At 43.2% G+C, this 17,585-nt stretch overlaps 1 protein-coding gene across 2 annotated transcripts in view; it reads right to left on the minus strand.

Moving 5' to 3' along the window:
• Nucleotides 1–472, minus strand: part of ARHGAP21 (Rho GTPase activating protein 21) — a 119,036-nt gene extending 118,564 nt beyond the window's left edge. Inside the window, exon 1 of one of the 2 annotated variants that reach the window (XM_055805115.1) lies at nt 337–472. The gene's annotated coding sequence lies outside the window, so the exon portion shown is untranslated. Of the gene's footprint in view, nt 1–174; nt 306–336 lie in introns of those variants that run through there. The other variant, XM_055805114.1, reaches the window with a different exon arrangement.
• Nucleotides 473–17,585: the final 17,113 nt, after the last annotated feature.

The following is a 17,585-nucleotide window of genomic DNA, read 5'->3' on the forward strand; positions in this document are numbered from 1 at the left end:
CGCTTGTCCCCGTCCCGTTACACCACCACCCCGCCCCGGGAAGGCCCCGAGTCCGCCCCGGCGCCTCACGGCGGCCCCTGCCCTGCCAGGAGCAGGGGCGGCAACCGCGCCCGGCCCGCCGGACTCGCGCCGCGCGGCGGTGCCGCGCCGGCCCTGACGCTGGCCCCCTCTTACTCGGCGGCCTGCAGGGCTCCGGCCCCTCAGCCCCGCGGCGGCGGCAAGGCGTTCCCGGTGCTGGCGGCTCCCGCTGCCTCCGCCGCTGGGGCCGGTAGGGAGCCCGTCCCCATCCCCCGCCTCCAGGCTGGCGGTTTCTGTTCCCTCCAAAAATCCACCCACCTCCTTAGACGACACCGCGAGGGCAGGAACTGGCTCCCGGCTGCCTTCTCGGGCACCCGCCCTGCGGCCGAGGAGCGCAGAGCCCCGCCGGGCCCGCACCCCGCCGCCCCCGCCCGCCAGCGCGCCCTGAGGCGGCGGGCCGCGGCGTCGCCTTCTCCCCCTCCCCGCCAGAGGACTCGGTGGTGGTGTTCGCGGGGTGGGGTGGGGGGTGTCACACATGAGTAATCTAAATTTTTCCGCCCTAACTCTGGATTTCGTGCTACTGTTGCCAGCTCCAACCTGCGCCGGGCTCGGTGAGGGACCCCTCGGCACGGCAGCGGCCACGGCCGCGCCTCGGAGGGCTCTGGGATGGGGCAAGGCTGGAGTCCTGCAGCTGCTTGCGTGTGGGCTGGGGGGACCTGGTTTTGTGTCCGTGAGGGTGGTAACATAAACGTTTTGTATACTTCATCTATTGTTATCGGAGCGTGTGATTTATTTTTTTTTTCCTTTTCTAGAACGGTGATTTTCAGTATAGAGGCTGGACTAGTAAGGTCTCCGTGAAAGGGAACAAAGAGCAACAAAGCATTTGTAGGAAATGGTAAAGGTCTTGTGTGAAATGAAAGGTTTTTTCTTGATTGTGGTCTCTAAACAATAATGATGATTTGACTTGTGGTGGGTTTTTTACTGTGCTACTCTTAAGTGATCTCTGAAAAGGGGTGACTGGCCTGGCTACCCATCAGCAGCAGGTATGAATATTGGCATCCAGAGAACTGAGGAGAGAGCTTACATCCAGTAGCTGGAGGAAGAGTCTCAAGGTCCACATGCTGATTCTGCCCAACCAAGGTCGCATGTGCCAAGTTTCAAAGGGTGTTACAACTCAGGGCCTGTTGCACTAATTCAGATGCTTACTTACCATTCAGCGTGCTGCCACAGATTTCATTAGGCCTGTATACAGTTAAAAACCTGTAGTAGTTTCTGAAGAATTTGAGTTCCTCATAATTTTTTTATGTCAGAGACTACTTTGTGGCTGAACCTGACCTGGACCAGAGATTATATATACATATTTTAAATAAGCATATTGCTGTCCAGCTGGCAATCCAGAGGCTGGTTCTGTCCAGCTCCCTAACTATTTCTCACTGTCATACAACATTTAAAGATTTATTTGCCCTACAGACCCTGAGCACTGGTCCATGGTTGTCAAGAAGTTGGAAAGACCAGAATTAAAATCACTTCAGGTTTTTGAAGGGTGGAGAAGGGCAACAGTTGGAGCACTTTTCCTGTTTAGAAACTGTTACCAAGCAGAACCAAGAAGTGTAGCTGTGTGCCTGAGCTGCATACTGCTCTGTGCACTGTAGTCATCATGTCAATTTGCAGAACGTCATCAGAAATCCGTGATGTATACAAAATCAGTTCTGTGTATTCATAATAATCACTTTTTCTATAGAAGTCACAGTACTGACTTCAAATCTAAATTAGCATCATAACTAATATCCATGTACAAAGTTGTCAGATTTATAATACGTCTCAGAGAGATTAAACCACAAGTAGGATCTGAGTGATCATTTATTATCTATCAAGTCTCTATTTATATCAGCACAGCTACATCAGTGCGGTGACAAATCTTCCATTTTTACTTTTCTTACATTGCCAATCATTTTCTCTAGCTTTAGCTTTCAAACTGTAACAGGGAGATGAAAATATCACAGAGGAAAATGTGATCCTAGAATCATAAATTACTTCATAGCTAGGCTGAGGAAACAGAACTTATTATTAACTCTAAGAAGATTATATTTGTGTAATTATCAAAAGAAGATTTACACTAGAAAATCTTTATTAAACTGTGTACTTCATTTTCTTCCTCTTAATCACAGTGTTTTATTTTTTTGCGGCAGATGTTTTTGTTCGAGACACTAGGGTGTTTTTAGGACTTTCATGTATAAGGCTATGCTGCTGTAATTTTTCATTCTAAATATGGTGTCACAGTTACAACAGAAAAACTTCAAGCAGTCAAGCTTTCCAGAAACATGCTCGTTACTGTAACATGCAAGCAAAACCTCAGAGTCCCTTAACCACCCTTGAAAGTGACCTAATAAAAGAGGTTGCAAAAGCAGAATTAGGGTAACTGAAAACTGTAATTTCACTTTCTCACCTTCCAGTCTGAAGGTGTTGACACATACTCACTTAGCAGACAGCTGCAGCAGAATAAAGTGTTAGCACCATCCTACTGTTTATTATCACTCCTTGCTGAAGACTATCGTCCCCACAGGAGAGCTAGTGCAGACATCCTTGAGTGCACCTCAGCCACTTCAGTGCAAAGTCTAGCAGCTGAATTTAAATTGCTGAGGTAGGCAGAGTTAAGCTGGCACTGCAGTCCAGGGGCTGAGGTGTGCTCTGTCATTCTCTTCTGCCGGGTCAGTGGTGGCACAATTATAGGGCTCTATCTTCTTAAACTATCATTTGCTGAATGAATGTGTTGCTGTCCTGAGAATATAGAAATTCTAGAGGCTAAATTGTGGACATCAAAATTCACTTGGCCAGGTAGACTGGAGGACTGAAATTAATTACATTAAATATGTTTTAGGTACCTGCCTCCTTCCCCCACGGACCTTAACATCTGCACATCTGCCTCTGGCAGGGCCCAGGGGCATGCCTCTCTCGACTGTGCAATGTGTTTAGGCATCTAACCTGCACCCAGCCTACTGTGAAGCAACTCACTTCCCAAGCAGTTGTGTTGTCCTTGCCATCTTGAAGGCCACCTCTTTTCTCACCACCTGCAGCCCACCAGTCAGACCGGAGGTGCCATGAGCAGTGAAGAGGCTCAGCCGTAGCCAGTCCCAAATGTCCTGCCACTGGATTAGAGAAGAGCACAAGTGGAGAGAAACAGAAGCTAAAGTGAAAGCAGGTTTTTTACAGGACTTTTTAGATTATATTAGATTAGATTAGGTTAGATTAGTGTGGAGTGCCTGGGTAGGGTAGATTAGATAGGCAGTAGCAGGGGATAGCAGTAAATCTTGGATGCTTTAGATAATAAAGTCTGAAAAGTTAAGTAAGAAAAGGTCCAAGTTTAACAGGCTTAAGTTTGGGGATGAAAGGAAGAGTGAGTGTGAAGAGATATGCCTCTAAGCAAGTAGATGTTTGTACTGATGATCTCAGAAATTGTAACTTGTAGGAGCCACTGAGGTAAAGATCATTCTGCTAACACGTTCCACCATAGACCCCAGCTTCTTAAATCTCGTGGTCAGGACCTGCTCTGAGAGGTTCAGGCTGAAGATGGACACCTCTGCATCTCCTCTGCTTTGGAGGTAATGAATGCTACTACCTCCCTGAAAGCATTTGCAAGTGCTGCTGTGAGTACCCTGGTGACAGGCTTTTCAGCACATGGCCAGAGCACCGGTTGGCATCAGTCTAACAGCTTGTCTGCTCCTGAAGATGTTGACAGGTGCCCTGTGTGAGAACAATCCATTAGATTCTCCCCAGAATGGGAGATCGAGAAGTGGATGACACATTTTTCATTAATTGATTTTTCCACGATACTGCAGCTAGTAGACAGTCTCTTCCTAGCCATGTAAAAGCCATGAATTCATGACTAGAGCTGCACAGTAATATGACCATTGTCTGCAACTGTATTTGCTTTACCGTTTTCTGCATTGAGATTCCTTTGTTTCAGTCATGATACAGGCACCTGTTTCCTGTCCAGCACTAGTACATTATTCATCCTAGACATCACTAGTGATGGCTGTTTTCTTGGTAACTTTGCCACAATATTCTCCTTTTATTCTACAGACATTCCAATCACCTACACTCTGGCAACAGTAATAAATGTCATCGCTGCCATGCTTACATCTTGGCTCCCATGTTTACACTGAACTCTGACCAAAGTGTCTCCATTCTTTTATTTCAGTCTTATCTTCACAGGACATCACACCCACCTCAGTTAGCCCAGGATGCTGATGCTTTTCAAGTGTCCAGAGCACTGCCAAAGAGAACTGCAGCCAGGCCTGCTACTGGGTCCATAGTAAGGGAGGATTTTGGCATCCTGAAGGTTCAGTTGTGTTGTTTCCACCGGTTACAGGGTACTAGGCAACATCTAGAAGTAACACCATTTTAAGCATATATGGTATTATGCAGGATTTAGCCCTCAGGGAAATTCTCTGCCTATCTAAAGTTGTGGTGGAAGGGAGACATTTGCCTACTGAAAAGCCAAGGAAGATGCTTACGATGTGCAGGGGGGTGTGCATCTTGAGAGTGTTAAGGCATCATCTATAAGCTGGAACAGTGGTCAGCTTAGGAGCACTGATCAGAGACATCCAAAAATCCTATGAGCAGAGAGGTACAAACAGAAAGTAACAGGCCTTACAAGAGGTAACTGTCAAGGCACAAGAAATGAGACAAGACATGAGAGAACTATATTTACTTCAGACAACCAGGGAAGGATTAACCAGTTGGAGAAAAATTTGGTGGATAAAGTTAAAAGAAAATGGATATACTACTAAAAGAAGAAGGTATTGAAGACATGGAAAAGATGTATAGCAGGGGCTCCAATGTGAGGTACGAGGTTGTTTGCCAGCAGTGCACATGAATAATGACATGTGCAAAGCAGGCTCAGGGCAAGCCTGTGGGCAAGTGTTGGGTTTGAACAAAGGGGAAATAAAGTCTGTGAGTGCTTGGGCACTGAAGCAAACCAGAGTCAGCATCACCAAGGCTTGCTGAATACAGATGAGCGGGAGAGAAAGGGATTGTCTGCAAGGCCAAAAGTGTGTCACTGCTGACTTGTATGTTCTCAGAATATCGTCCAGGACTTAGCTAACCAGTCTGATGGCCAATGTAGCCTCTTGCCTTCCCCTGTGATCCTCCGTCTTGCCATAGCTGTAAATGACTTGAGGCAATGAGACAGGTCAAGTGTGACATTGCATTAATGCGTGGCAGGTCCAGGACCGTGAGGTGAAGGTCACCACTGGGTGTGCTCAGTGAAACTGTGGGGACTATTTCTGGCTATGTTCTCAGGACCCATGTCCTGAGGCTGTGGCGACTGATTAGAGATGTGCATGGGAAGATGACTGCCTCTTCCATGCAGGAGCTACCAGGGCTTTTTTCCTGTCCTGTGCCAGGACAACTCCCCCACTCACTGCTTTGAGGATACCTCAGCGTCTTTCCAGCAGCAGCAGGAGATGGCAGAACTCATCCCACAGGGTGGGTAGTGACCCTCGTGTCTTGATCTGAAATATGTGTAGAAATGGTCAGGCTGTCTCCTCCCATACCACCTGATGGTGGTAGATGGAGGGAGAGGTGATTTGCCAGGCTTTTGAATCATGGTTTTGGATCGGCTTTCTCTGAGTTAGGAAGCTGGGTCTTGCCTTTCAGTGCTACCCAAAAGAGATTATTTTTTTACCCAGGCTGTGTGTTACTGTTGTTTCCTGGCCCTTGTTGTTGTCCTTAGAGGCAGAGCAACTCTGTGTATGTGTACGTGTATGCACGCATGTGTATGTGTGCTTGTGTACATATGCATCCAACACCTTTGCAAAGAGACAGTGTGACATGACCATAATGACAGAGGAGAATGTTTGTTTACAGACTAAAACTCAGAGTTTGGAAGAGGAGGCAATGAACTGCATACTCTCAAAATACTTTGAGGTTTGAGGGAACCAGCAGTGCAACAGAGAGTAACATTATAGCTTGGGTGGAGGTCTGGGCATCTAGTCCTTATCCTGCTGGATTTTAGGGAGAAAGTTGCTATCCGGCTTCTGGCAATTGTCTATTCTGGGAACCAGCTAGCTACACAATGAAAACCAATGTCTCAGCTGATGTGTCTTCCACTCAGTGTAGTCTTCTCAGATAACAAAGCTGAGGTGTGAACGGAGAGCTGTGTCAGGATGCTGCTCCTCATTGCAGTCAGGGTGACAGTGTCCAAGGCACAAAGAGAAGCCCACCTGGAGTGTACAGCAAGACAACTGTTCCTCCTGGACAGCATCACCGATCCATCGTCAAGAGAGGAAGCTGTGTTTGGGTAAGAGGCTCATGAAATGAGCTCAGGCTAGTTTCCCTTCAGAGCAAGGATGACCAAGTAGTGAGGTAGGTTATTCTTCCATGAGAAATGTGTCCAAAACAGAGATGGTGAAAAGTTTCTGATGTTTTGTGAATTCACAGCCTAACTTGATACTTATTAACGCTCCCGTGTGTTCCTGCGCATAGCCTCCCTGAACTAGACCCGAAGGTATTTGTGTGAGGCTACTAATGTGCACCAAGGCAGGCTGACGCACGACTTTTTCAGCAATAAGCCTCAGTTGTTCACACCAACGATCCCTGCTATTCTGAGTTTGGGGTTTGACACATTTTGGTGGGTTTGGGGCATTAATATTTCAGCTCCAACAGCAAACTTGGTACTCTAAAGAAATAGGAAAGTGTTCAAGCCTGCAGGAATTTACCGTCATCCAGCCAGAGACAAAAACAATTTTAATTCAGTGAGCCCAGGGGAACGAGTTGCAGTGTAAAATTTGAACAGGCAAGATTATGGCTAGGAGGAGCCCAGCAGAACTCACATTACTTTTAACTTGGGTTTCTAGCAATGAAAATCTACTGAAACACTCTGAAACTATAAGCAAAACAAAACTCATTTTTCATGTTTTGCTGTTGGAAACTGTCGCTGTGGAATAAAAACTTGTTTCTAAAAATGCCATGCCTGTTTACAGCAAGATTTCCTAGTTTTGTAAAGGTCTAGGGGGAAAAAAGTATCACTCCCATCTCTTCTGCATTCACTTAAACTATCTGCATTCTTTCATTTGTTTTAAATTAGAGGAGCCAGAGTCTAACAGATAAAGTCATCAGCCTCAGTTCTGCTGAGGGTTTATTCACTTTAGGTCAAACAATGTTAACTTGTTTTAGAAAGACATCAGGGACTGTAAGATGTGCAGCATTTTCCCTCAGAAACCCTCCCCTCCCACACACACAGTTTAAAAGAGTTCAATACAATAAATAATCCAATCTATTTAAAATTGTCCATGACAGAAAAGGTTTAAGTGCTGGAATGGCAGAGAAAAGTGAAATGACAATTTGGGTTACCTTAGCTCCTCGACTGAAATAACAGCTCTGTTTGGTTCTGTACCATCGGCTGGGAGGTGATAAGTCAGCCCTATTTGTAAAATGTTTAGTTTAACTACTGAACTGACAATTTAGGTGGAAGGAGCTGGTGATGAATTGACAACAGTGTTATCACTCTCTCCTTGCTTTATCGCATAATCAGTAGCTTGATCTACTGATTAGTGAAACCTTGTTTTAGTAGCACAGAAGTGCTAACAGCCGTCTCCAAAATTCAGGCTACCAATTTTGTGTTTCTTGTGACTATCAGCTTCTCTCTAGATGGATGAAGTGTGACAGCTTTCTTCTGAGTTCTACCATTTAACGGATCTTCCTCTATAGCTGGAGCTGGATCAAGATAGCTTTCAGGCACTGAGAAAAGCTCAGGAGTAAGAATGATGCGTTTATATCACACAAATATATTGATTTCATCAGAACCCTCCTTCATTCCAACAATGATGTGCTCCATCCATAAGGAAGGTATCAGTTCCTGCTTTTGTGTTTTGCCTAGTCTGTCCAAAGAGCTTTTACTTCACTTTGAGCTCATCAGAACATCACTACCAGATAGCCTGTAAAAAGCAGGTACTCAGCTCTAACTGGCTTATAAACCTGATTCCATATGCTGCTACTTAACGCCAACCGACCACTGCTCAGCGCTCTTTTCACTGGAGAGACACAAGAGATGCTCTCTGGGACAGCAGGAGCCATCTAAAGGCCAGAAGGTCTCTAAACCTGTAAGCTGATTACTATTTATGGGGACTAGGCTCTGAAAGTGATATTAATACTGTTTAACACTGTTGGTTTTTTCTCTGCCCCACCCCCACCCCGGCTTTCCCACCATTCATCCTCCTGCTCTGACTTTAAAGTGAGACAAAAAATGGGGAGAGAGTATCCAGGAAAGCATGACACACACACCCCCCCCCCAAAAAAAAAAATCTGTGAGGCAAACTAGATTGTATTTATGTCTGTATGGTATGAATTTTCCAGAAGAGGATCTATTAGGAATATGTTTGGTATTTTAATGGAGCTAAACTGTCATCGCATGTTTCTAGAAGTATTTTAAATTCCCCAGCAAGCTGCATCCTACTTCCAGAGAAAGGGTTGTCTATGGATGCTGCTTTCAAGGAGAAGAAAATATTGGATTCATTCTCTTTCATTGTTTTACAAACCCTTTGAAAGATGTCAAATGCCAAATGTCAGGAGAGTGATTCTGCTCTAATTCTACGGACAAACAGAGACAACTGTAGGAACTGGGGACACCTAGGTTTAAGTTCAGGTTCCAAGTAGCTCATCTGCCTATACAGAAAAACACACCACCAAACACAGAAACCCAGCCACGTAAATTATTGCAACTAATGAACAGAAATGCTCATTAATTTTCTGTAAACATGCTATGTTGACTGCCTATGCAAACTGTAGTATATACAGAAGAAACATGCTTTTGAACTGGCTAAAGAAAGCATTGAATATAACATGTTTCTAGTGTGATTAAATTAATTGTTAGCACCCTCCACCAGTTTGTCCCTGTTTGGCAATGGACTTAAAGTTGCAAATCTAGACAAAAATCAATCCAGAAATCTCATTAGCAATAACATAATGCTGGGAGAAGTCAAAATGAAAGTATGAGCTAAGGAACAAAGCCACGTTTACAGAATATTTTCGGCCCAGTCTTCTGCTGAGACACCCTCAGATGTTCATTTCAGAACTGCTTTCCCAGAAGAAAGCAGCAGCCAAATATTTTAACTCATTAGATACACTTGAACTCTTCGCTGCAGTATTGTGCTGTTTCACATGCACTAGACTCCAAATGGCTCCATGTGGATGCAAAATATGTCCACACAAAGGTCATTTGCAGGATTAGACCAAAGCATTACAAGGGAGGCAAGGGGAAAGAGTCCAAGTTTATTTAATTCTCAAGGCAGTCCTTAAGCCCTAAGCAAAATACAAAACAAACTCTGAGCACAGTAGTGCAAAGCATTTTCCTCAAAGTCTAAGGACAGGACTTAATCTTTTTGATACAGTGAGAGTGGTCTTCCCTTTTAATCAGGTGGGGACTATACAACTGCCTGAGGTGAGGGCCACAAGTATTAATCAGCTTCTATAAAGGTAATTAGCCTTAATAACTGGATCTGATTAGTACAGAAAAGAAATCTAAAGGGAAGCCCCTTCTCCTTGATATGCCATGCTCCTGTTTGCTTTTCTTATTCCCAGACCTGTAGGACCAGCTGTAGGAGCAACAGGTTCCATTCCATTTGTGATGTGTCAAGCTCCTCTTTTGGAGGCATCCTTAAGTTTCAGAGAAATCTTGATGAAAGCCAGAGAAAAAGCAAAGATTTTCACCCGTCACCATCTGTCAAACTTCTCTATTCGCTTAGATATTTTTCCTGCCATTGATAGCTTCTATGTTTATTTAATCTTCTTTCCCTTATTTATTGCTTTTCTTTTACAAAGAAACAGTTGTTAAAACATTGCCAGCACAATGATTTTCTTAAAATTTAGTCATACCGCTTTTTGAACTGTGTGATACTTCTGAAGCACAAAAGAGTTAAAGAAAAATAAACAGATTACTGCAACTTTCTGCATTTCAAAACAGAGGTAAATAACAGCTGTGCAGAGCTCAAGTCCCCTTCCAATAGTCAGCGAACTGCTTTAGCTAAGGGGAGTGGAGACACTGCAGCAGTCATCTTTTGGCTTTTCCTCCTGCAAGATTTTTTCTGACTCCAGCTTGGAGGATTACCCTCTTCTTGGTCATGACAGTATTGCTCTTACAAGAACAAAGATGAGGGCAGGGAGTGACACACACTGGGACAATCACTGGGAAAGGGTGGTTCATGTTAGTGTCCCTCGAAGACAGCTACCTCAAACAGCTGTCTACTTTAGCTACACATATAGCCAAATAGTTATTTCACAGACTGATGCACTAATGAAATAGTGCCTCAACTTCTTTGCTACTCTGCATTGAAAGAGGGTATAGAAACAATGGACCCAGCCGGAGGATACAGCAGCTATAGGGAAACAGGCACTTCTGGGTGAGGGGATTGTGCTTGCCCACAGTACTGCTCCCTGCAGCATCCTCTGCAGAAACGTTGCTGGAACACGTTATTACTGTCAGACGTGTCATTCAGCGCAGAGCAAGCTGGCAGGCTGCTCTAAACTGTGTCAGGGCTCACCTGCCACTCTTTAACAGACAGCCGGTCCACTTAGTAGCTGAATATTTTGGTTCTTCTCAGATATATGCCAGAGCCTTATTCTTGTAATCTACAGTCTAGACTATTTTAGTCTTTGCTCATTTTACATTGGCTTCCTCCAAGCCTTTTCAGCCTCTGCTCATGCAATTTCCATTGACTATGCATAAGATACATGCAGAATCTAAACGTTCCTTAGCGTATTGGCTGGAAATGTTTTAATTAAATGGATCTCATACTCCCTCTCTTCTGCTGGCTTTTAATGAAAAGACTTGCTTTTGGTTCCAATGCAGAGCAGGAGCACTGCTGAAATATTGAAAACGTTAATGGATTAGCAAAGTGTATGCTGGGTACGGTCTTTCAAAAATCTGAATGTCTTACTCACCTTCAGTTTAGCTGCTGTAAAGACAAGAATGAGGGGCTCTAGTTGTGGATAAAGGTGTTCCAGCATGGCCACTGCCACAAACTCCAGGTGCAAGCAAATCCTTACAAATCTGGCTGCAATAGGGCTGTCTTTCAGGGCAAACAGGGAGACTAATAACACAATCCCCTAACATCCTGAGGCAAGGGAAATTTTCTGCCTGCCTTGTGCTCTCCGAGTGCACTAAACACTGAGGATAGTATTCATGACACCTGATTTTACCCATCTATGAATTAGTCATTTGATCTGAGCTAATCAGCTAGGCTCTCTCAATAATCAATGAAGAGATACAGAAGCTGAGCAGACATGTTCATGCCACTATTGAAGACAGCTTGCATCAACTTCTTAGGGCTCTTCTTTCTCTCTGCTGACTTCTGGGAGAGCCCAGACTACTGTAACTGTAATGACATATTATTAGCCCATTTCCTTTTTGCCCACCCTCGTATTGTGAGAAATACAATAAAAGTAACACTTTATTCCTGTATATAAAACAGCATCCCTTTGATGACTAGCAGGGGACAGCTGTGCAATTGGGCTTTATATAACCGCACATATACAAGTATTAATTATTTCTATTTTAAGAAATAAATATGACATGAGTTAACAGTAAGGCTTTCATCCAAGTGTGTAGGGGGAATTTTCTCCTGGTAGCATTGCTGTTAACCAAGTATATTAACTGAGACATTTCAATTATGTTAATTAGTTATTTCCAAATTTCTTTGGCTTATCACTTTATATATTGACGTGCCATTTTGTGGGATGAGAGCAACAGTGTGATTGTGCTGCAGGATCTGTATTGCTGCAGGCTTGCCTTTAGTAAGGAAGGATTTTTTTACTCTGAGCAAGGCACCAGGACTTGTGTTTTAAAAGCTTCTGTAAAAGGAAATATTGATTTTCATTTTAGTTTCATTTACCTTGTTATAAAACTTAGCAGTCTGTCTGTCTGTTGCAGAATATACCAGGAATGGTTGTGACCCTGGAAACAATATGCCTAGCACATGTCATTTTTATTGACACAGAAATTGGGTCCATTTAATAGTAATGAAGAATTGAGCAGTGGTGTCCACTACCGTAAGAAATCATTATTAGGTCTGTTTCACAACAGACTTGTGTGTAAGTCCAGAGAAAAGTAAAATATTGAGACATGATATAATTGACCTCTCTTGAGTTGAAAAGTTAAGCATCATATACTATGTGCCAAGTGCATTAAAGCTGAATTCAAATCTTGTCTTTTCACACACAGTACACACTGTCACAAGGGTTGGGGTTTTTTGTTCACTGGGGATCTGTTCTGTGTGTCAGCATGGTAGAATGATTTTCGGTACAGATATTCTCTGTTTGGTAGTATGGAGTGATTAAATCCTTGTCTTTTTCACTGCTGAACAAGATAGTAGCTGGGGATGTGTCCACTGCATGGAACTGGGACTGAGAACCAAAGCCTCCCTACAGCAGGTTATTTTTCAGCCCTTGTGGCTATGAAGGCAGCCTTCGGTGTGTGACTTGAACTGAGACCACTGCCACTATTCTCCTGATGCTGCCAGCAAACAGCATGAAACAATAACTGTTATCCAAGAACTGCCACATTTATCACAGCTGGGATGTTAATTCAGAAAGCAAATACAGCTCAGGGCTTTAATGGTATGTCTACCTTAAGGTTGAGTGTATGGGAAGGCATGCCAGGGGTCAAAGGTGCTGTTGGCTGCAGTTGTGGATTAGAAAAGAAGTTTGGGAAAGGAGATGCCAGTGTGATCAAAAATAGGCTTAGTTTTGTGAGCATCAGCACTGCAGAAACTATGATTCAGGGACCCATCCAACACATGCAAAAAGCATTTGGCAGTGAGAAAGGCCTTCAGGAGAAACTATAGTATTTCAAAAAGTGCCAGAACGCCTAAGTAGCTGGGTACGGCCCCTGTGGATTGCTTGGTAGCAGCTCTTGCAAAGTGCTCCAAAGCCTGTGTACCTCCACGTTCTCATTTATCTACTTGTCTTTGGTGTCAAGAAACAGGCTCCCACGAGTTCCTGGGTACCAAAATTACAGCTACCCACTCTCTTGTTATACAACCCTCTGGCTCTCTTGTGACAGCTGTTGGAATGGAGCAGTGCTGAGGGAGAGTCCCGCATCCCACCGACAGCTGAAAAGTGCAAAGGCAGCATGAGGACTGAAAGATAATCCATACTGGATATTGATCGTTATTTCAACATATGCATGTATGAAATAATGAATATGGTATTGAATATATTGTGTATTTTCCTTCTCAATTGCAAGATACCTCCTTTTCACCTTTCTGTGAGGTTGACATCAAAATGCTTCTGTGTCACAGGACTTGCAAACCCCACTTTTTCTTTTTAAAGGCACTTCATCTTGATTAGCAGGATTTCCAGTAGTATGACTATGTCGATGAAGTCAAACAAAACAAAAAGCCACCTCACACACTCTTGTATTAGCCTGTGGGCAGATCAGGCCTCATTACTCCCTTCACAAAGCTGCAGTGGTATGATCACCATGACAAAGATCCAAGGGCCTTTGGGATATTAGTAGCATCTTAGATATTGCCCCTGTGTTCGTTGTGAACTTCAGAGTTTTTCGTGATTTTCCTTTTCTGTGGAGACATCCCTACAAATGTAGGAGCCAATGTCGAGTCACTGAACTGATCATACACGTAACCCATAATTACAGAATTTGTATTCAGTGAGCAATGCTCACAATGTTTATTTTACCCGCTATATAACTGAATGGAAGCACATGGCTCCATACTTATTTCAGGCTAAAAGCATGCAAGTGTTTAGCACAGAACCAGAAGAATATCTTTTCCTGGTTTACCTCCAAAGTAGTTCTATTATGAAGATCTATTCCTAAACTAGCACATAGATGTCACTTAGAGACAGGTTGTAATGGGAAACATTTGCTTTTTGGCTAGATTAGTGCATTTAAATGGATCAATGATGAGATGCAGCTGTAGGGTGGAGGCTCTTTAAAAGCTGCACTTCTCAGTGCCAAACATAATGAAATACGGATGACTTCCAGCTAACTTATTGTTGATCTTTATACGAGGGGAAATTTTGCAACATGAGTATTTGATACTGTGAAGCTGTGCTGTGGAAAACCAAAAAAGATATATGGTAATTATAAAGATAAGACAAAGGGAGGAAGCAAAGGCTGACAAAATAGGTAAGGTAAATGTGAAATGAGCTGTAGACAACCAAAGATGAGTCAGAAATTAGAAACGGTAACACTCTTAGCAAAAAAGAGGTTAAAATAATGGGAAGTATAACAGAAGGAGTAACAAGGAATGATCGGTACAAGACTGGGTGTAAGCAGAATAACCATCATATAAGAAGAAAATTCTTCAAGATTAAACCGTAAAGCTCTACAAATTCAGAGCTAGGAAGGTTAGCCTGATTCTGAACTAATGACTTGCCAACACAGATAAAATTAGTTGGTTTTTTGTTATGCTCTACTCATGACTCTTGATTTGGACTATGTTACCTACACTTACATGCTCAGATATGTAAGAAAAGGTAAATTTTGAAATAATTCAGATCAATCTTCTTGCTTCCCAAGTAATTTCCGTTTTACCTCTACATATCTACCACAGCCACTATCAGTTTGTTTACCTTGTTCCTCACTGTAATATGGGGAGCTCTCAGGCATCTCATGCTAATCCAACAATATTTTTTAAAAAATACAGTCTTTTGCCAGCGGAGAAATGCAACACACCACGTGGAGCTGCTCAGCTGAAAAAGAAACAACAAACACCAACAAAAAGAAACACCAACAAAAAAAGCCCCTGACCTACTGTCCTTTTCTGCAAACTGTACAAATTGAAGAAAGTTCTGGATATTACAGAAGTCAAGTAATTTTTATCAGATCCTTAAAGAAAGTTATGTGTGTAATTTCAGAAGAAATCCTCAAAATGTGACCCAATTTGGGTTCAACTTTCTTCAGCACTTCAACCCTCAAAAAATGCATTGCAGTAGAATTCAATTAGTTGGAAAAACATCTGTGTGTGGACAGAAAGAGAAACTGTGTGGACTAACACTGCTAATAGGCTGACCCGTAGTTTTGTCTAACAGAAGTCTTGAAAAGTGTAAATGGACAAGAAGGTCACTTGTAGCATCTCTGAACTTGCCTCATCAAGTTCATTGCTTTTCCAACTAAGCATCTGCACAACTGATTTTTTTTGAAAAGTCAGTGTAGCTGGACCACGGGGCTTCGTGAAAGACACAACCATAAATGAACCGGTTTCTCGGCCTGCTGTTTTTGAGAACTGAAAACTTGAATCGTTTATGGGAAACAATACCCTTTTAGGGCCAAATCCTAACTGCATAACTGCACGCGGAGTTGGACTGTCTCTCCCATGCAGCAAACAGTGAACCATGACAACAGAAGCTGTTTCTAGCAAGTAGGTCTCAAAAAATTAGTGGCTGTCTATGGCTGTCCCTGTTACAGCAAGGCTGCATAAAGCATTTTGCATTTTATATTGCTTCAGCTCTGCCATCTAGGGGAGCTCAGCCCAACAGGGTACATGGTAGAGGAAATAATGAGAAACCAGTCTAAAACAAAGCATCGTTTTTGGCAGAAAAACCCTATGACAGTCCCAGCCAGGTCTGTGATATGGCGAGGAGGAGGGCCCGTGGGGGACTCCTCTGGTTACCCTAGCAGGCTTGAGCCGTAACATTACCACAACACAGAAAAATGGTCACTTAGAGTGACATTAGCATTTCAACCTGACCATAATGAGGAGGACGCAGTGCAGCTGCAGGTTTGTCAGTCCTGAGTGAGCAGGCGTGTTATTTAATTTCAGAATAAGAGAAACTGAGGCTAAAACCATCTTTTGAAACCATCTAGTTCATCCCCTTCCAATTCCAACTGGATTGTTCCCAGCCCTCTGTTTTTTAGTGATTTATCTGGTTTAATTGTAAATGACTCAAGAGATGGAGTTTCCACCACTTCCCATGGGAAATTAGTCCATGGTCTGATAGACACGGCCAGGATATTTTCCTGATGTTCAACCTTCAGTGGTTTTCCTTTGTTCAATTTAATCTCATTACTCCCAGTTATTCCCCATCGGTCAGTGCTAAACACTCAGCCCCTCTCTTTTGTGTTTACACCTTCAGTTGGATACAGTTGTCTTTAGAAAAATCTAGTAGGCTTGGTTATGTATTATTCACCTTCTCAAGTGCAGAGATAAAACAAAGAACTATGAGCAAAGGATACTACAAGTTAGTCATAAAGGATGTTTTCAAGACTTAATCTACTTCCATAAACCAAACCTAGCTGATATCTGCTCATGTGTTTTAGGATACGCTGACTGGTGACTCCACACAAACCTACCACCTCTTTCCTACCTGTATCAGAACTATGGGAACAAAAGTTGTACAAGGTGGGAGTAATGGATCTGGGAAACCAAAATCAAGTTTTTGTAAGAGGACACAGACGCTTAAGAGTCACAAGAAAATGCGTTTGGTGGAGTGGCAATAAAAAAGATTACCAAAAATATCTCAATGTGGGTGCTGCACTAGCTCGACTTAGGAAATACCAGAGAGTAGCATGGCAATTAGTGCCAGAGAGACAAGTCAAAATTTTCGCTTGGAAAGAATATGACAAATTTGAAGTGGAAAGGCTGGTGAGTCATAAGCATGGAGAAAGATGCTGGAATGGTATTTATGGTAAGAACCTTCAGAGGCGAAGTACAAAGAGGGAAGAAAAGGTGATGGAGTACAGCTATTTCTTGAATTTGCAGAAAATGCTGAAAAGAGAATGAGGATCCCTTAACACCTTGTCAGAAAGATCGAAGATGTGGAAGCTAAAATAAAATTGTGGAAGCCAAATGAAAGCATGAAGAGTAACCTGAGCAAATCTCTTGAAAGTAGGAGACAGATCAGAGAGGGGAGCAGCAGTATTAGCTAGAAATAAATCAATAGAGGCTTTTGTGGAACCCTTAAGAGATAACTGGGCTTTCCAGAAGCTTGGGCTGAAATGCAGCATCAATAGAACAGTCTGTTCCTTGTCAGCCTTCGCTGTAAGGAAGCTGCTGGGAGAGATGCACTATTCCTTCTCCTTCCCCTAGAACTCCTTTCTTTAAAATACTGGAGTTTTACAAGCAACCGTTTAAAATGTTTTTAAAGTGTCGGTTTAAAATTAGAATGAAAGACTCATCTTACCTCCAGTTCTGAACTTTAATGGAAGCCATGGGCTAAGTACACCGACTCAGGTGGAGCACAGTGGCAGAAGCCAAATCAGGGAAGATCTAGGTCAGAACTGAAGAAGAAAAGTATGAGCGATGATTGTAGATGCGCTGCTCTAACAGCAGACCCACAGTAAGGAGGAGGGAGCACCTGGTCAGGCAACTGGAGTCAAGGACAGGTTTCTTCAGGTGGGAGAGGCTGAGGCATCCTTGGGAAGCACTGCTCCTTGCACCTGCAGATAGTCCGTTTGCTCCTTCACAGCGAGTCCATTGAGGAGGCAGCAAGAGAACATCAATTTATCAGGGATAATGACTGCAAGTCCGTGGCACTGACGTTATCAAGGGCCGCTCAAATAGCATGTGCACAAGCTCTGGGCTCCTGTCCTTAGCACACAGCTGAGAACA

The sequence above is a fragment of the Falco peregrinus genome, chromosome 5, assembly GCF_023634155.1.
Source record: "Falco peregrinus isolate bFalPer1 chromosome 5, bFalPer1.pri, whole genome shotgun sequence".
In the NCBI taxonomy this organism is placed as follows: Eukaryota; Metazoa; Chordata; class Aves; order Falconiformes; family Falconidae; genus Falco; species Falco peregrinus.